This window comes from Colossoma macropomum, unplaced genomic scaffold (assembly GCF_904425465.1).
Source record: "Colossoma macropomum unplaced genomic scaffold, Colossoma_macropomum, whole genome shotgun sequence".
NCBI lineage: Eukaryota > Metazoa > Chordata > Actinopteri > Characiformes > Serrasalmidae > Colossoma > Colossoma macropomum.
In genome coordinates this window covers 3122050-3143324 of record NW_023494803.1, presented here as the reverse complement: position 1 = coordinate 3143324, position 21275 = coordinate 3122050, and the positions used below count along the sequence as shown (strand labels likewise).

Below are 21275 nucleotides of genomic sequence, written 5' to 3'. Positions count from 1 at the left end.
TTTTGATGGGTTTTGGCTCATTTTTGGCTGGAAACTATAGACGCGGTCTGGCAACCCTGGCTGGTGGGTCACAAAAAAATAAAAATAAGTAAAGAGGCCTGTTCTGGGCCAATCAGAAGACTAATAGGATTCATAATCAGCAGTTTAACCTGCAGCACGAGGTTAAAACTGATAGGAAGTCTCCAAACATCATTTATAATTAGTGAATTCAGCTACTCTGTGTGCCTATTGTTGACATTCAGTTGTGCCCTCACAGCCTGTGTGACCTCCATATAAAGCTTGACAGCAGGTCACTCTGGAGCTGAAGGTCACCATGCCCACAGCCAAGCGTCGGCTAGAGGGGTATAAAGGCAGCCAGCATGGAGCCCCAACCTTTGGAATGAGTTAATGGTCCAGCACCAGGACCTGACTTTACTAATGCAATCAAATCCTCACAGCAATGTTCCTAAAGCCTTCCCAGAAGAGTAGAAGCTGTTACTCCTATCAACACCCTGGACGTACAGTGTAACTGGGTTCAGATTTAAGAATCTGTTGACATATTTCTCATATTTGTCGAGTAGTTTCAGCGCATCTCCACACTCCCTGCTCTGCAGCCACTACACAGATACTCAGCGCTGATGCATGGTTTTGTTTGACAGATGACGGCCTGTTGGGATGAGCCTCAGCTTGCCAGTGGGTTTAGACACACATAAGCAGTGCTTTGAGAACAGGGCGCCCGGCTAACGACACTGTCGGTCTGAGTTTATATGCTCTCTGACGTTCAAAATGGGACTGAGGGTCGGAATCCAAAAATAAATGTTTGTGTATATGACAACCGCAGAAAATCTGAGTTGGGCTATTAGTTCAGTGTGTTTACAGTTTAAAGTTAGACTCTGGGCAAAATGAAAAAGTTAACCTCTGCGACATCTGTTGTAGACGTGCCTGATACCCGCCTGATACTTGGATCTCTAGAGGAGATTTTCCAGTTTAAAGACTAGGAAAACCCTTTTTTGGTGATGTGTCAGAATCTCAGTGATCACTTCATTTAATGCATTTACCAGATGCGCTTAACCAGAGCGACTTACAGTCTGATCATTTTACACAGGTAGGGGGAGGTAGTGTTAGGAGTCTTGCCCAAGGACTCTTCGGCTACGTTCACGTTACCAGGTTGAGGCGGCACAAATCCGATTTTTTGCCCTAATGTGACTCAGATCTGATGTTTTCAGAGCTGTGTGGACACAAATCTGATCTTTTCAAATCCAAACTAAGTCACTTTCATATGTGGTCCTAGATCGGATACGTATCCGGTTCGTGGCCGTGCGACCTTAATGTGACGCTCAGATCGGAATTCACGTGCTTTTTTTCCACTGCGCGTGCGCCATCATTCAGTGTTACCATGGCAGCAGCGCCGAACAGAAGTCAAAGCCTGTAAACGGTGGAAAAGCAGCTCATCTCACCTTTTTCTCCTTCGTCTCGCTCTAATAATGAAGCTGAGAGCTGATCAGAGTTAATTATCTTCTCAGCGAAGCTCGTTCTGCTCGTTAGTTTGTGCTGATGATGCAGTGATTCATTAATGACAGATTTGAAACGCTTACCTAAATGAGTGTGAACCATCGTGTCAGAGATCGGATTTGAGCAAAAAAATTGGATTTGAACAACAAGGCTTGTGATGTGAAGGTTGCTTTATTGGTATAGTATACAGTGCTTACCTAGGCGGGGATTCAACCCCAGCCTACAGCGTTGAAGGTAGAAGCGTTACCCACTACACTCTACTCTATAAGTCCTACACGTGGCTTTTCCGGTTTATGCATGGCGAGTTGTATTATTGTACTGTAATTGATTTCCATTCATGTCAGTGAAGCTAAGTATTTCAAACTGATTGCGTTTATGGCAGATTAACAATATGACATTGTTACACTGCATTCCATTATCTGGCTTGCAGGACTGTGATAAAAGTTTGAGTCTACACAACTATGCAAATGCATTACTGGCTAAAATGTGGGGTAACTACAAGGGGGCAATCCTGAACCCCTTCAGTTCTGAGAAATACCTAGATAAGTGCACCATTTGGGAAAACAAGTGATTCAAAAAGATTCATCCGAATTTCAAAGCACCATATTTTTTACAGCTGTGAGGCACCTAGGAACCAATCACAATCCAATTGACAGAGGGAGTCATAGAGTTTCTGACTGTCAGTGGAAGATGGCTCCCTTCAGTCTGAGAGGAGATGAGACCCCTGAGCAGAAAGCGTTCTGCGTTCTCCACTCCAATAAGAGTGAATCAGTCATAACTGTGCAGAGTGATTTTCATCAGCAGTGAAGCTCCAACAGCTCAGAGCGTTCGTCGTTGGTTCCACAACACTGGATGATCTCCGAAATCGCACTGAAAGAGCCGTGAGTGCAGCGACACCCGACATGCTCAATCCAGTATGGGATGAGTTTGACTATGGCGTTGATGTTGTCTGTACAGCTGGAGGAGGTTCATACTGAGACCTTGTACAGTTACATAATAAACTTTATGCTCATTTAAACCATTTACAGTTCACTGCATTGATCTGTAACGATTTACAAGAGAAATAAATCATTTTGAAATCGGATGAATCTTTTTGAATCACCCTGTATTCCGAACTGATCTGGTTTCTGGCAGATTAACAAAATGACTTTGTTACACTGCATTACATTATCAAGTTTGAGTCTACGCAACTATGCAGATGCATTACTTGCTAAAATGTGGGGTAACTACAAGGGGGCAATCCTGAACCCCTTTAGTTCTGAGAAATACCTAGATAAGTGCACCATTTAGGAAAACAAATGACCTTTAACCCCTAACGGCAGCCAGAAGACAAAGGAAAACATCTGTTCCACCAGGTTGTGGCTCAATTAGTGAATACCAACACAAATGGCTTCCGATCGGCGACGCATCATCTGTCTCCAGCATGCAGAACATGCTCTCTTCTCTGAGCGAGCCGTTAGTTTCAATGCAGAATCACTGCACTGAGGCCTAGAAGGCCATTTCAGTAGATGCACTGAACACTGATTCGAATCTTTCTGGAAACATTTGGAATTAAAGACAAAAGACAAACTCCAGAGTCCAGAACAAGCAAACAAATAGAAGATGAACAGACCTCTATTTCCTGTGAGAAAATTTGGAGATCAAAGCCCCCCCGCTCCTTCTCTTCTCCATTAAAAACGTTCACAGATTTCACGTACATCCCACAGACCGCTGGTAACTCATCAAAATGTGGATGACAAACTGAAGTCTACCTTGCACCTCCAATGGTGCCGTAGTTGAATCTACAGTGAGATTTTTCACTTTAAATTCTAGGAAACCCCCTTCTGATGATGTACTGACAGAGATTTTGAATAAATATTCCCTTAATCAGTAATCAAATAGACTGGATATTGTAATCAATGACCAAATCGGTCGTATTGGCTAACAGAGATTATTAATTCTCTCACAAAGCGTCGGCCTTAGTCTGTCTGCATAGGGACACTGGGAAGCCCCTGGGTTCAAAGACAGGCCTGTGTGTACCTACTGACCCACCTTGAAAGGTAGAGCAGACTGGTAAAAACCAGTTGAAACCAGTTTTTAGGAGTGAGCGTAACATGTGATGGCCAAATTGATGGATGAAGAGATGCATCTATTAGAGAATGAGCTAATATCTAAATTTGAGAAGTAAGGTCCCCCACTACCCCCACTAAGGTCCCCCACTACCCCAGATAAATGGTATAAACTGTGGTTTGGGACACTGTTTGCCCAGTGGGGTCTCTCTCTCTCTCTCTGCCACCTGATGCTGAAGTAAAGAAGAAGCCTTTTTCCCTCTTCTACAAACTCAGCATCTGAAGACTCTTTCCTTCTTGACATCTTTTGAGAACTTAGACTTAGAACAGTTATTAAGTGTTTAGCTGGTATTAAAATATTTCTTTTTTATTCATAATACAGGGTGTCCCCAAAAAATTGACATCATTTGAGATGTGAATATCTGAGTAACTACATGTCCTGGCAAACGAAATTAAATAGGCTTCATGTTGGGCAATACAATATTTACTTATCAAAATTCAAACAAGAAATTCAGAGGGATGTAGGTTTAATAACCGATTTCACAGCTTCACAATGTAATATCTTTCGATACTGGTGGTCGTCCAGATCCCTTCGCCCTGCACAGACAGCCTTCCTCTTTGAATTTTTGTGCCATGTCCAAATCTGCTTTCCAGTTGGTGCATTTTTATTGAATTTTCTCGAAAATACATGCTTGTTTGACTGTGTTTGAGCAGATTCTAACACACAAAGTGCCTTTTCGTTTCTAGTGAACGCCGTTCTTCAACCTGAAACAAAGTTTTTACACATTTTGTTAAAATTTGAGCTCATTTGAGGGAGAATTGGCTGTTATTAGACTACAAAATGATGTCAATTTTTCTGGGACACCCTGTATTATGTTGGACGCCTGGGGTTGAAGGGGACAGCCCTTGGTCCCAACAGGACCTTGAAGGTGGGAGGAACTACAAATGAAAAACTGAAAAACTACAACTGCTTTGGGGTGGATTTTTGGGGGAACGCTTTAGCTAAAAGTTAACTTTGAGTTACTTTTAAGTTACTTGTTTAACTTTTAACCTTTTTTTTTTTTAACTTGTTTTAACTTTTAAGTTAAGTTAACTTTAACACTGCTGTCTAGATTGCTTAAGTTTTTCTTCTTTTGCCTGTAAAAATCTGTCTCTGCCATCCATTTTGAGCCGAATGAAGGCAGCATTCAGAGTTGAGTTACACTAGTTTGGTCCTATTTGTTAGCCTATAGAACAGTGGCTTCTGGCAGTGAAGACTGGTTGACACCACAGGGATTCCCAATGTTTGTATGATGTATTTGCGCGTTGCCTGGCAGCCAGAAGTCATATAGCGCTTTTTACAACAGGTGGTGTCACAAAGCAGCTTAAGGAGGACGAAAGGAAATTGATATGTTTATGAAAAAGGCTTCTGAAACATCTGTTCTACTGGGTTGCAGCTTCATTAGTCAATACCAACACAAATGGTATCCAATCAGCGACGCATCATCTGTCTCCAGCATGTAGAGCATCTCCCCTGTGAGGGAGTCATTTGATTCAATGCAGAATCTCTGCACTGAGGGCTAGAAGACAATGTAAAAAGATGCATTGGATATTTAGAGGGAACACAGTTTCAGATCTTTGTGAAAATATCTGGAATTAAGGATAAAAGACAAAACCAAGCGAATGAATAGAAGATGAGTGAGATTTTCCACTTTCAATTCTAAGAAAACCCCCTTCTGATGATGTTTCTAAAGGTGGGAGGAACTTTTCAAAAACTTCAACTGCTTTAGGGTGAAATTTTGGGGGTAAGCTTTGGCTAAAGGTTAAAGTGGCTACTTTGATGTGTAGACACTTTGCTTCAGTTTTGATTCTTTTCTCTAAAAAAGAGAGATTTTACACTTTAAATTCTACGAAAAACCGCCTTCTGATTATGTATTTTGAAAGTTAAAGTTTTTCAAAACTTTAACTGCTTTAGCGTGAAATTTTTGGAGGTAAGCTTTGGCTAAAAGTTAAGGTTAGCATGGTAGCTACATTGCTGTCTGGATAATTTGCTTCAGTTTTTTGTCTTTTCTCTAAAAACGTGTGACATTTTACACTTTAAATTCTATTAAAAAAACCCTTTTGATGATGTATTTTGAAGGTCGGAGGACCTTTTGAAAAACTTTAACTGTTTTAGGGTGAATTTTTGGGGGGTAAGCTGTTGCTACCCAGTTAGCAAAATTTGTCTGGCTCACTTGTGGACCACATCCTTGGTTTGTTCTGGCCCAGTATATGCCCGCACACTGTAAAGTGAGTAGAACTAAAGGATATGGCCCAAATCCAGTCCCAATCTGGCCCAACTACACTGTTGGTCCACAATATTCACACCAGAATTGTCCCACAAATGTAGAAACAAGGAAAATGGTATGAAGCTGTCCAAGATCTGGCACTGGTCTGGCCGGCATGCGTAACAACTGACCTGTAATCAACCAAAACTGTCTGCTATCTGGGTAAAAGTTAATGTTAGCAAGGTGTCTACTTTGCTGTCTAGACACTTTGCTTCAGTTTTCTTTTCTCTAGAAAAGAGTGAAATTTTACTCTTTAAATTCTAAGAAAACCCCCTTCTGATGTATTTTGAAGGTTGGAGGAGCTTTTGAAAAACTTGAACTGCTTCAGAGTGAATTTTTGGGGGTAAGCTTTAGCTAAAAGTTAAAATCAGCACGGTATCTACGTTACTATCTAGATACTTTGCTTCAGTTTTGATTCTTTTCTCTAGAAAAGTGTGAGATTTTACACTTTCAATTCTAAGAAACCCCCTCTGATGATACATTTTGAAGGTGGGAGGAACTTTTGAAAAACATCAGCTGCTTTAGGGTGACCAACACAAATGGGTTCCAGTCAGCGATGCATCATCTGCCTCCAGCCAGCACAACATCTCCACTGTGGGTGAGCAGTTTCAATACAGCATCACTGCACTGAGACCTAGAAGGCAATTTTAAAACGTACATTAAAAAAAAATTTAAATAAAAGACAAAACCAGGTACGAGCCGGGTTTTCCACTTTAATGAATAGTAAACCCCCTGATGATGATGATGATGATGTATCTTGAAGGTGGGAGTTTTGGGGTGAACGCTAGCTAAAAGTTAACATTAGCAGTGTAGCTTATTTGCTTATTTGCAGTTTCAGTTCTACACAACTGCAGTTTTCTTTACAATTTTGTTTGATGATCGAGTTAAGAGTTACACTAAGGCCCAATCCCATTTCTTCTTTTTACCCCTATCCCTTGTTTTCGAGTGTCACCCTAACCCCGTCAGAACTGCTGGACTATTTAAGGTGGAACGGGAAAGTTAGCTAGCTAGCTACCGAGACATTAGCATACTATTAGCAATTTTTTATGCTTGTTATAAAGAAAACGACCATAATACACTGAAACGACATTAAACTAAGATAAAACAGTGATTATTGTAATTTTTTAACAGAGAAAATTCTCACATTTGTGGGTTTCTTTGGTCTCTTGTTCTCCATCTCGCCGGTTTTTCTTTTTTTCTCATAACTCTCTGTTTGGAGTCTCTGAAAAACCTCTGTTTGGAGGGTCATGTAGCCCCAACACTTCGCCCTCCCCCTCTATCTCAACTAAAATTGTGACACCCTACCCCTAGACGTGAACACGCAAAACAGAGGGCGTAGAGGCAGGGGCAAGGGGTGAAATGGGATTGGGCTTAATTCTAGTTTGGTTATATTTATTATTCTGTCAAACATGAGGCTGTTGGATTTAATGCTTTACTACAGGATACTGTATAACACAGCAAACAACAACAAGTTTTAGGCCAGAATAACCCTTCAAATGAGCTGGGTTGACGCTATTTGCATTTCTACTGAATATTCAACAGTAAATCGACATTAAAATTTGTTTTGACAGAAATTGTAAATGGCTGCTTGAATAGCAGGTGTACTTTTCCCCATGGAGTTCATTATTCAGCCAATGCAAGATAAACAACAACTGCATACAAATGCTAGTTTTACGAAACCCGATTCCAAAAGACCTGAAGGAAAGAAATCTCATCGCATAGCCAAACATGCTGATAAGAAAACAAACAAGCAGCCAAATTCTGTTGAGGCCAGTGGTTTAAAACAAACAGCCATCCAAACCGCCTTCAGGTGGTTTCCAATGAGTGCTGGATCATGATCTGAAGCCCTGCACTATGACAGATAATCTGAATTATGGTCTTGGTGGACGTTGTCATCTTACATTATTAGTGTTTTCTGGTACATGGTGACATATGCTTGTCATTAAAGGAGAATTCTAGTAACTGTTATAAATTCTGCATAATTAAATGGTTAAGATGTAAACCAAGTCATTCAGAGTGGTTTGATATGAAATGCTCCATTGTAGAGAAATTTACTGAGTCAGAGTTGTTCACAGTGGTGGTGATAGGAACCAGATGTCCGACCAGTTCAATGTCTCTAAAGGATGCCTGAGACACCGTTTTATGATAGTTTTGAGAAGGTTTTGGCCTAAATATATCATTAAAGTCGATTTTTAGTGGAGAGGTGCATGCAGGCCTGGATCATCCTATACGTTTTCTGGCCATGCTTTGCATACTGGGGCGCACCCAGGAACGATTAGGACACACGTTTTGCAGCAGGCCTAAATCCTTTTCAACGATTGAAATAAGAATCATGTCGCTGCTGTCAAATCAAAACCCAGTATCTCCAAAACGATAACATTGCAGGAGAAGGAAAAAAACATACGTTACTTTTAACATAAGTCAGTGGAACCAGACTATTTTGCATTTTCAGGTCGTTTGTTTTGGTCCATTCATCATGACATATACAGACAATGGAAAGGGCAACAGGCATTTCAAATTATGTAAAAACCTAAAAAATGGGAAAAAATGATGAGAAAATGAGATATGAGGTTTTGTTTAAACAGCAGTGATATATTTTATAATAAAAGAGTCCCCTGCAAGCATCTCGACTCTTAGAGTCATTGGCCAAGAGTTGGCCAATGACTCTAATATTGTGTTGTTCACACATTGTGTGTGAATTTCATGATGAATGGACCAAAAGAAACGGCCCAAATTTACTTTACTAAAATTCTGGTTCCATTGACTTACATTAGGAGTAAAGTATGTTTTTCCTTCTCCTGTAAAGTTACTGTTTTGGAGACACAATGTTTTGTTCCGACAGCAGTGATATGTTGTGTTTTGGTTGCTGGTATGTTGGTCAACCAGCATGACTCATGATACAGCACCAGACCAGCACTAGACCAGTATTAACCAGCACAAATGCATGCTGGTCTGTGCTGTTCATTGCAATGTTAATATCCATTACAAGCTTTTCATAGGGTGCTAGCGTAAATTAGCATGATCAAACAACTGTTTTTGCATTGTTTTTGACATTAATGGCCCAAACTGAAGATCTAGCTCTGACAGTCATGGCTTGCCACAGCATACAGTATGCTTTTGGTATATTTTGGTATAATCTACTTCACTGCTTACTGAATCTCTATCCCTAAATAGGCTATGCTGACATTAACAGCTGTTTACTTACCAGTCTAGAAGAAAAGTTGCGAGTTCAGCATCAAACTTCATCCCTTTACTCGCCAAGAGCTGCTCTAATATATGTCACTTTTTTTCTTTGCTGCCAAACATGGTTTCTTATTCTTCTGTTAATTACTAGGTATAGTGGGTGTGTTCGAGTAGAGGAACCACCAAACTGTGCCGGACACCAGCCCTCTAGGACCAGAGTTGTGCACCAGTGGAATAAACTAGCATTAATTGAATTGTAATCAATTTCAAACTGTGTGATTCATCACTCCGGCGAGGCAGTTTGGACCAATGTAGTGAGTGATGTAACAGAAGATAGGCCACTTCAGCAACTGGCAGCCCCACTCTGTGAGTTTGTGTTTTCTACAGCTTTGTAGCTGAGCTGTTTTTACTCCGAGATGCTTCCATTTCACAATAATAGCACTTACAGTTGTCTGGGGCAGATCTAGCAGGACAGAAACGTCACAGACTGACTTTTGGGAAAGGTGGCATCCTATGACTGCACCAGAATTCAGTAATTAGGAGGAGTGTCCACATACTTTTGGCCATCGAATGTTTTATGAAGACCACTGAATTAGGCCAATCGCAAATGATGACAGCTGTCTCTCTTCCACTTGAGGGCCATGAGCCCTGCACAGCAAAAACTCATCTGGTTCGGCCTGACAGGAAACTGCTGTTGAGAGAGCGATAGCAGTGACGATCCGTGTCTGTAGGGGAGAATTATGAAAGATGTAGCCTGATTATGAAGGAGAAAGGGAGCTAGTGGAAAAACAGAGTGATAAGAAAAGAAAGGGAGGGTGATGGAGGGAATAAGAAAAGAAAGAGTGAGATAATGACAATGGAAAAAGAAAAGGAACTGGAGGCGGAATAAACGTATAAACAGGGTCGAGTATGAAAAGATGATGGGAAAGAGGCGGATGTCCTGCGTTCAACCTTGACCTCGGCCTCAACTTGTTCTCAGAAGAATGGAGAAACACATGGACCACGGAATGGGGGGCCACTGTGGGCCTGGCTTGACCTGTTCTTTTGTAACGAGGTCCAAAGAACTTTTACATCTGTGACCATTTGAACTGCTATGTAGCACTTATAGACAGAAAAACTCTTAGGGGCTTCTAAGCCTTCAGACAACTGTGGACTAAACTGTCTGTAAACTTTTATATGATAGAATCATTAGACTTCTTGTACAAGTACAGTAGTAATATTCTTATTTGACTGAGTGTGTTTATATGCACTTAATAATCTGCTTTGCATGCACTTGAGTAATCAGATAATGGAGAAACTCTGGGTCTACATGAGTCAGACAGTGATCAGATTTCTGCTTTACAACCAGCCAATAAACTCACAGAAGAAGACGTGACGTAAACGTAACATAAAACTCAAACTTCATACCGCTGCTTTTTTTTTTTTAAACATCGAGTCACTTTACCTGAAAATATGAACAAACATCATCTAGAAAATGAAGAATATTTAAATTCTTTATTTCACTGCTTACTGAATCTCTATCCCTAAATAGGCTATGTTGGCATTAACAGCTGTTTACTTACCAGTCTAGAAGAAACGTTGCGAGTTCAGCATCAAACTTCATCCCTTTACTCGCCAAGAGCTGATCTCCAGTAGTGGAAAGCAACGGCAGGATATGTCACTTCTTTTCTTTGCTGCCAAACATGGTTTCTTGCTTCTTACTTGACGCTACAGTGACTTACTATCGCCTCTTGAGGTACAAAGTGGTACTACAAGAAAGGACAGGCCAGGGCCTAGCTGGTTAGCATGTAGATATTTCTGCAACAAATTTTAAAATACAAATGCATAACTTGTAGGCCTGCTGGGCTCAGCTGCATCACAATAAACACAATAGAAAAGACTTCTGCTTCTTTTAAGCAATAGAACACTCGAGGTTGTGTGTTATCGCGAAATAACCGTAGATCATCACAGCCATGATGTTATTGGCGATAACACACTCCTCGAGTGTTCTATTGCTTTTATACAACAGTTAAATAAATAAAGTAATAAATTAATAAACTGGGCCGTGAACGCGGCGTTTAATATGTTTTAATGTTCGCAGTTCCTTGACCAAATTATAGTTCCTTAACGAGCAGCTTGTTTGTAAAGCATCTTACAGCCCATTTAGTTTGGCGAATGGTGTTGGGTTCATTTCTGGCTGATTCCAGGTCGTTTAGCTGTTCTTCTGTCACAGCTGCCGACTGAAAAGCTGCTCAGTGGTGATGACAGTTTGGGAATTTAGTGTCGTCTCATCTTCAGAGTCTGACCAAATCGGCTGTCGGTCAAATATGATCTTAAGAGTGTCCATTTTCTGTTTGCAGCAAAGTAAGAAGTAAAACGTTCAAATGGCTTGAGCGTCTCCTACAGCTGTCAAAGTCGTTGCTTAGCAACCGTGTCTCAGCGGAGTGATACAGTGTTTGTGAAAAAACTGTGCTGTTATGTTGAAACGGTTAGAACGCTTCTCAACCAATCAGCTTGCAGGGCCGGAACCAACTGTTGTATAATATGATTGATTGATTGCATTGTGTTAATTTGTATTGTCTTAATAGCGACACTACAGTGAATGAACCACAAAGTGGACAAGAATAAAGTGCTGACCCATCATGCTGAAGTGAGGGACGTGTCATGTTTGACACTCAAGCCATTGACCCTAATAGTTGGTGGGGGCTGTTCATGCCTGGCCTGGCCAATCAGAAAAACACTGCAGTCCATGTGTGTACGGATATGTCCAGAGCAAAGACCTTATTAAGACTGCCAGCTTGCTATGTGCTCCAAAAATAGCCACGCTGGTCAACATCAGGACTTCTTGTAATGGGTCCCTTAAGATCCTAGTTATGCTACTGTTTCCGGATGGTCTGAGGCTGAGAAAGCAGATCTTGGTGGTCGTCAGGAGATGGCTAGAACTGGTTCTACAGTCAAAGCCGATGCTATTCATAGAACTGTTGGATTCATCCGTGATTATAAAGCACATGCAGACATTCATCCACGTCTGACCAGCTGGCTTGAAAGAGCTCGGTTCTCTGAGGTTTCATTCAGTACTCCCTGAAGATCCACACACAGCTGTGATTTATGGCTAGATGTGTTACCAGGAAGGAAGCTGGAGATTCTCTGTATCCGTGATGAATTCTATCTCTATTTGACTGGCTTGAATTTCCTGTACTCTAGCATTAGAGCGTTTTCCACTCTTCAGCCCACCTCAAACCTTTGGATAATGCAGTCAGTTCATAGTCAGTGTTGATTTCTAAATAAGCAGTATTTTGCAATACTCATTTTTTTTTTGGACCCATTAGGGCAGCAGAACGAAAGCATTTCCTCATTGCATCAAGCACTGTAGGTTAGGAACTTGCACTCTTTAAAAAAACCTTCTTCAAGGGTTCTTTAGTAAAGGTAATGGCTCTATATAGAACCACTTGAATGCAGAGATGGTCCTTTGCGTGATCATAGCTCAGGTTTCTCTTCATTCACGCACAAATCTTTCACCTTTTACCAAAGATTTCCGTGGAGGGGAACATTGACGAGTTCTTCTTATTTTTGAAGGTTCTGCCTTGGCTGAGCTAAATCTGTTTGAGGGCAGTCGTGGGCTGGAGGTTAGGGAACCAGCCCTGTGACCGGAACGTTGCTGTTTGATCCCTTGAGCCGATAGTATGTGACCGAAGTGCCCTTGATCAGGGCGTCTAACCCCCAACTGCTCCCCGGGAGCTGTGGATAGGGCTCCCCACCGCTCCAGGCAAGTGTGCTCACTGCCCCCTAGTGTGTGTTCACTATTGTGTATGTGGTATTTTACTGCACGGATGGGTTAAATGCGGAGGTGAAATTTCCGCATTGCGGGACTAATAAGGGTCATCTAATCTAATTTTTTTTCCTCAATGCTGAAAAGTTTGTGTATGGTTATTAAAGAAGAAATACGTAAGATGATGCAACCTGTTGAATTCATACTCCACACTCCAAAAAAACAGGGGCAGCAGATCACCAGAAAGTTGTGGTGTCCATGCCTGTGGTAAGAAATAAAGAAATGCACTGTCCCTCCTGCTCACTGTTCACTCCTCCCTAAATTGCTATCACCAAATAGCCTTTGTTAATATTAACAGCTGCTTACTTACCAGTCTAGAAGAAACGTTGCGAGTTCAGCATCAAACTTCATCCCTTTTCTCGCCAAGAGCTGCTCTCCAGTAGTGCAAAGCAACGTCAAGGTTAACTCTTGATTTGCTTCTATTTATGGCAATTTTTTTCTTTGCTGCCGAATGTGGTTTCTTGACAGGAGGGGGTGGTGGTGGTGATTATTTCAGCCATTGTTGTGCTTATTCAACACTGCAGTGACTTACTATCGCCTCTTGAGGCCACAAAGTGGTATTAAGAGAGAGGATGGGCTGGGGCTAGCTGGTTAGCATGTCGATATCTCTGCATCATGATACATAGATGTCTTTGACATAACGTCAAACTATCATTTCTTCACATTCTGTTGATAATTTAATTTTTGGAGTGTTTTCAACTAAAAATCTTACAAATAGCACCTTTGAGGAACCTTTAAGGAAAATGCTTCTTTATAACACCAAAAACGGTTCCACTATTGTTAGTGCAAAGAACTGAAAGAATCCATTTTCAGTACTATATAGAACCCAGTTCTAAGAGTGTGGGGCCAAACGTGGGTGTATTATGCTGATCAGATATTAATTATGAAGTAGTGCCTGTATTCATTTGTACGGAGGTTCTTAGTAGATAGTCTGCTACATGGAGAAGGGTCTGTAAGCAGATCTCATTCCTGAGGCTTACCTCTCCTGTGGTACCTATCTGAGGCCCCAGAGAGGAGGTGGCGATGTTGCCATCTAGTGTCGTGGGGTGGTACTGCAAATAGAGCCTGAGATTTTGCAGTTTTTTTTAATAAAAAACGAAATACTTGCTTAATTATATTTTTCCCTGTTGTTTGTTGTGTGGTTAAGTAAACCATTTTTTAAAATAAGCGTTTTTTTAGTGTTGTTATTAAAACACTTAAGCCAGCATGTTATTAGTAAATACAGTAAGAAAATAAACACGTGATTTTATTGACAAAAGAGATGACTTAAAAGTAAACGACTGAGAAAATATAATGCAAAGTTGCTAGCAATCAAAACAGCTAGCAGGTTTTCTTAGTCACTGAATTTTTATAATGAACATAAACATTGCCTAAACTCCAGTCAGGCCTGATGGAGGTTCTAAGAATAGCCTCGGTAATATTAGCTGGGCAGCCAGTTCACTAATCAACCATATTAATATTAAAATTCCACAAATATATATTTGTGCCCTAAGTTTGGTGTACGTCTAAATATACTACAGAATTGTGTCAAAAATACAAAAAAGAAAGTTGTTTTGCAAAAATATTAAGAGTTTATTTACAGCTATTTTCACTTGCTGTACAGTTTCGTACACTGGCAGTCTGCCATGTTGAATTTAATTTTTAATCATGTGACTTTCAAAAACAATGTGACATCATTTCCCGGACTCGGGGATGAGACAGGTCTCGGAGGAGAGGTGGACTGACCCATGAGATTTACGGCCTGGCGCTGTTGTGGGGGCTAAATTGGCGCAAAGCATCAGTGTGGTCAGTAATAAGCACCTCTAACTTTATTAAAAAAGAATATTTGAAAAATACATCTAAGAACTTTGTCGTAAGATTCTCCACCAGCTTTTCTTTGGAAATCTTTCATGAACCTGGCCCCTAGGCGCTTGGGCCTTACCAGACGACTTACTGTAAAATTCTACTGATTTCTCCAAAAACTGCGCACAGATGCCAAAGAGAAAGAGTGAAACTGACCAAACTGAAAGCAACTAAGAGCAGTGGACAGCAGAAAGGAGGGGAGAGAGAGAGATGGGGGAGGAAAGGTCTTGCTCATAGTAAAACACTACACATTCCTGTGGTCTTGAATCACAGTCCCCACAATGATGTGATGAATAAAGGTCACACACACCCGTATGCTCATTGGCTCAGTGCTCTAATTCCTTCATCTTCTGGAACAAACTTATTACAGAGATGATGCCGTCATAGTCTGATGCAAATAGCTTCTCTGCTGGAGGCGAATTCCTCTTCATGTTCAGTTTGCATACAAATATACAAACTGGTTTTAATATATTCAAAGTTATACTGGTTGGGGAGAGTGAGGAGCCACAAACATCATACATCTACTCCCAGCATGACACAGAGGCTCTAAAACAGTCCCCCAAACATGCCTCACGTTTCTCAAGTGTGACAGAAGTGCATGTAACAACAAAGATCAAATTCCTAACTATAACCGACTCTGGTGTTTGGTACTATCCTTAAACAACCCTGACCTCATGTCTGAGTGCTGGGACAGCGTGAAGGAAAGGTATCGAGTATACACAGAAGAAACATCGGTAACACTCTCTATGAATGTCACCTTTGTAAGCAAAAACATATTCATAACATGTTATTAAGCATTCATAAGACATTAGAAACATAGCTATAAATATTTATTAAAATGCATTATACATTATAGCCATGTTTATTATGCATTATGAATAGTGAACATAATACATTATAAGTACTGATCATAACAAATTATAAGAGCTCATAAGTGGTATTTGTCCGCTCTAAGTAAAGTGAAGCGTACTGTACTAAAGCCTCCTCCAGTGTTCAGAGTGAGGCTTCAAGTTGAAGTATTTACTGAAGGATTTACTGAAACACTAAAACATTCACAGTAAAGCACATTACAGGCTTCAAATGTCAGAGTTTAAACTAGAGCTGCCATCAGTGTTTTACCCAATGTGGGAAAGGTAATGTACACCACCGTTAGCTTGGTATTTGTCTTTACTTTACGCTCTCCAAGCTGGGACTGACTTCTTTGGCACTGACATTATAACATGTTATTAACACTATTTATAATGCATTATATTAACAATTCATAATGTATAATAAACATGGCTATAAAGTGTAATTCAGTGTAATTCTTTTTTATAAATACTTATAACCATGTTTATAATGCCTTATGAATACATTATAACATGTTATAAATGTGTTTATAGATGCTTACAAAGGTGACATTCATAGAAAGTATTACCGAAACATCTCCGCAGCTGTCAGTGGGCCAAACGTTTGCAAGCTTTCAGTTTTATTCAAGTCAAGTCAAGTCAAAGTTTATTTATATAGCGCTTTTTACAACAGCCGTTGTCAAAAAGCAGCTTTACAGGAAAATCCGGATCCGAGCCCCCATGAGCGTCGCCAGTGGCGACAGTGGGAAGGAAAAACTCCCTAAGAGCAAGAAGAAGAAAACTCTAGAAGAACCAAGACTGAAAAGGGGAACCCATCCGCCTCTGGTCGACACCGGATAGCAAACAATAACATTTAGGCTGTTTTGTAGCAATATAACTACTGTACTAATAGATTTTAATAGCATCACTGATCCATCCATGCTCCAGTTCTTTCACATCAACTGTTACAAACCTGGACAAACACGAATAAGTAACAATATCTTATTCATTTAAAATGATATTCATTTTGTATCTGGGTCATTCTACAGAAACGGCCACTTTTCTGTCTCTCCATAGGAGTCACTGGTGTTACTGGTCCTCACTGGTGTTACACATAATAAAGGAACACCAGAGACATTTTCAATGAAAAATGATTTTACAAAATAACTGCTACAGAGCATCAAACCACATGTCGTCAATCATGGAATATCCACTAAAATATGTAATTTAATCCATTTGTATTCTATTTTTTTACAATGACCTCAGAATAAAGTCGGTCACACCAGTGACTTCAGCTAAAAGCTTGTATGAAATCATGAGCTAAATGAGAAAATCTCTGATAACTGAGAGACACAGTGGACTCACCATGTGCTTTTCTTCATAGATCCTCAGAAAACAGGTAAAAGGAAGTCGAGTGATGTCATCAGTGTGACTTTTATTTCAAAATAAATTTTTTTGTTATGCGGTAACACCAGTGACACGACTCCTGGGGACAACAACTTTCGTTCTATATTTTATAATATTTATTTGGCATTTGTTTTTTTTGTGTCATTTAAATCATATATTTCATGGTCAAGTATAGATTATTGTAGTTAAAATTGCAGAAAAATGTGTTTTTTTTCTTCAAAATATGGCCTCAGCCTTCACACATGACTGTGGGGACGAGCTCTTCTGTGGTGCTTGTGGGGCATAAATTTATAATAGTGATTTTAACTGCACTGTTGGTAAATCTATGTCTTTTTAGTGACCCCTCTGTGTAATTAATCACAATTTATAGACCTCACAAGCAGAACTAATACCAGCTGTATCACAAGCTATGATGAATTTCTGCTCTTTGGGGACTCCAACTGGCATATTGATAACTCATTAGACAGTAACACTGTAGAATTCATTAGACTTCTAGAGATATTTGATTTGAAGACCTACCCACAAGCTGGGTCACATCCTGAATCTGGTAATCACTATAGGTTTAAATACAAACGTGTCCCTGATATCCAGTGTTTTCGTATCAGAGAATTTATGTATTTTCTTTCAACTCAGTGTAGAAGTAAAGAAAAAATATATATTTAAAACTGCATTCCATTGACTCAGAAACAGTCAAGAAATCAATAAAACATTACAATAGTATGACATCATAACATATAATAGCACTGAATTCAGCTCTGAATCATTTTAGACAAATTTCTAACCATCCTTTTTAAATAAAATCTTAGAAAAAAGTTGTTTTCAGACACTTGCCTGTGTAACATCAAACAAGTTATTTGAGATGTTTCATTCAGGTTTTTATTCTAACCATAGTACTGAGACAGCACTGGTTCGCGTTGTCAGTGAGCTGCACTGATTCACAAAATCCTTCTATTCTGGTCTTACTGGATCTTAGTGCAGCTTTTGATACCGTTGATCACAAGATTCTAACATACCATCTAGAATATTGGGTAGGTTTAAATCTTATTTAATGAGTACACAATTCTTGGTTTCACTGGGAAAAAACATTTATCAAAATAATATTATCATTTCTTGTGGAGTCCCACAGGGTTCAGTTTTAGGGCCTTTTCTTTTTCTAAATGTTTCCTATATGTGATGTCATTTGGAAACATGATATTTTCACAGCTATGCTGATTACGCACAATTATATAATATCTATTCCTTCGGATGATCAAGACTCTGTACACAGCCTTATCAGCTGTGTGTCAGATATTTCTCATTGGATGTCACAAAACTTTCTTCAACTAAATTGGGGAAAAACTGAAAATGATGCTTGGTACTAAAACTCAGAGAAAGCTGCTCTGAGAAGCTCCGCTTTTTAGCTTTGTATCCCATTCCTGGGTGTAATCTTAACTTCCTGAGCTGTTTTATTCTGCATGTAAACACAGTCACTAAAGTAGCTTTTTTATCATTTGAAAAATTTTGCTACGGTTCGACATTTTCTATCTGAGAGCGATGCAGAGAAACCTGCTCATGCATTTGTTACAAGCAGAGTTGATCACTGTAATGATCTTCTTACTGGACATGCTAAGAAAACACTCCACAACCTCACTACAACTCATACAAAATGCAGCAGCATGAATCCTGACAAAGACAAAAAGGGAGCTCATCCACCCATTTTGAAAGGCTAATTATATGTTTTAGGACAGATTTTAAAGTTCTGCTACTAGTTTTCAAGGCTCTAAATGACCTAAATGACCTTTTATCACAGAGTGTCTGTTTATGTTCCAACACCCGATATTAGATCTACAGAAACCTTTTTCTGGAGAGGCCTCTTTCAGTTATTATGTTTCTAAACCATGGAATTCACTTCCACCTTTTATTAGACAGTCGGGCTCAGTGCTCACTTTTAATAAAAATTTGAAAACATATCTCTTTAACTTAGCGTTTAATTAAAATCCTACATCTCATTTGGTATTTATCTTTTTAATTTGATCCGCCTTATTTCATTTTAATTGAATACTAATTGTTTCTTCTATTACTCTTAAGCTTTATCACCTTCCGTAAAGCAGTTACAGCTGTGAAGTGCTCAGATTATTATTATTACGTTATTATTATATCTGTCAAAGTGTAGTGCTACTAATGCTGCACTGAGATGCACATCGGAAAGTTGTGCATACCAGATGTTTAACTAGTAAAGGGTCTGAAAAAAATGTATCCTGTTTTGTTTTTTTGCTATATTAAAAAGGACATAGATCACACAGAAACACATCAGGTACATTATGATTCACATTCACCACCAAGTTTGTTTTTCACTGGTAAAAAAAACTAAAATCTAAAATCCTGAGTTTCCAACTTGAATATGTAATGCGGTGAGGGGCTCCATACAACTATACATATCATTTACATGAAACGCACCGTAATTCATGCAGGTGTTTAGTGAGTTTAGTGAGCTATGTGCACCAAAATTTGCAGAAAAACATCATATTTAGGCGAGATCCCTCTAGAGGGGGTGTAAACAAACCTTTTCTCCTCCATATTTGTAGTTGGTATAATTCATGTACACTTTTATTATCATCATTTAAAAAAAAGTCGACTTACAATACTGTCTGAAATCCCATTCTTTATCTATATAGCTTTAGATGTATGCAAATGTAGGCCTATTTATTTATTAAAGTACCAAATCACATCTACGGCTGATGTGTTAATCGGTTAGCGACTGGAAAGATAAAAGCGACTGGAAATGCTTCATTAACTGTATCAATGATTTCACTTCATTCGATGACACTTGGAGGGATGTTTCACACAGGAGAGACGCAGGCTAATGGTCATGAAGATTAGATTCAGCATTCAGATGAGATGTTTGTAAACGGAACCCAGCCATCCAAGAAATTATCTGTCATTAGACACGTCTGACTCATGAATATGTATGAGCGTGATTTTTGGGTTATTTAAAGGAGGGTTTACTGAGGACGCTGGCTTCTTCAGTGTTTTGGAGCAGTTTGAGCTGTTTCCACAAGTCAGAAATGAAATATGACATTCTAGCGCCATGGCCTTTTTCCATTTGTGAGATATATTTCAATAATTCTGCTCCAAATAAATCACTCAGTTCTGACACTGCGGAGGAATCTGGGCATGTCAATCATTTTCTTGTAGTGATCCAAGGACACAAAACAGACGAAGCATATATATATATATATATATATATATATATATATATATATATATATATATATATAAATAGATACTTGTATAGTTAGTTGTCATAAGTCACCACAGAAAGCGTTCTGACATGACCTAACATGCAGTTGTATGCAAAAGTTTGTATATACCAAGTGAGATTACACGTTTTGTTCGTCTTCCAAGTAAAAATAAACAGGGATGCCTTGATACTGATACAGGTATTGGGTTTCGGTCTGATGCTGTGCTTATTTACTCATCCTCAACCTCATAAAAATGCACTGATACCAACATCCGATACCACCTGATACCACATAAGCCAAACGTGCACTGCCACACTGATAAATAAATTAGGGTCTGCTTAAAGTGTTGGACACAAAGCTGTTGGTCATTTTAAACATCCCATCTCAGCAAATTCCAAGCATACACTGGGCGATTGTTGTTTTTAAACACACAAACAAAATCACACCACTTCCCTAATACAGGTTGGACACATGTAGGCTAACAAAACGGAGGCGAAAAAGTGGACATTTGTGTTCATTTATACCAACTTTTCCTGTCTGTCTGAACAGAATTTATTGTATAAATATTAATATGGTGAATTTTCCTAATTGTCTTTGTAGAATAGGCTGTAGACAGACTGTATTGTTGTACCATGTACATCATCGACTGGTTTAGTTTCAGTGCACAAGTTAATGAAGCTGCTCAGTTTCTCAGAAAATGCAACCAACTTCTAAGACTGAACTTTAGAAGAGTGGAAAAATATCCCTGCAAACTGAAAAGACCAGAAGCTGTAATAAAGGGCCTGGGTTCGATTCCCCGGCCAGTTGACCAGGGTCCTTTCTGTATGGAGCTTCCTCCCACGGTCCAAAGACATGCAGTCGGGCCAACTGGAGATGCTAAATTGCCCCTGGGTGTGAATGTGTATGTCTGTCTGTCTGCCCTGTGATGGACTGCCGACCTGTCCAGGGTGTTTCCTGCCTTCCGCCCAATGACTGCTGGGATAGGCTCCAACTTCCCCCGTGACCCAGAAGGATAAGCGGCTTAGAAAATGCGTGTGTGTGTGTGTTTTTTGTCCAGATACTGACAAAGGAGTAACTTTAACTCAATGGCTGTTTTGCCTGGAAAGTAAAAAAACAGAAGTGTGGTCTCTGACTTTTGCACA

At 39.6% G+C, this 21275-nt stretch overlaps 1 non-coding gene across 1 annotated transcript; it reads left to right on the top strand.

Moving 5' to 3' along the window:
• Window positions 1–12487: 12487 nt before the first annotated feature.
• Window positions 12488–12602, top strand: LOC118824242. Its single transcript, XR_005008593.1, has one exon. It is a non-coding gene; the product is annotated as a U5 spliceosomal RNA (small nuclear RNA).
• Window positions 12603–21275: the final 8673 nt, after the last annotated feature.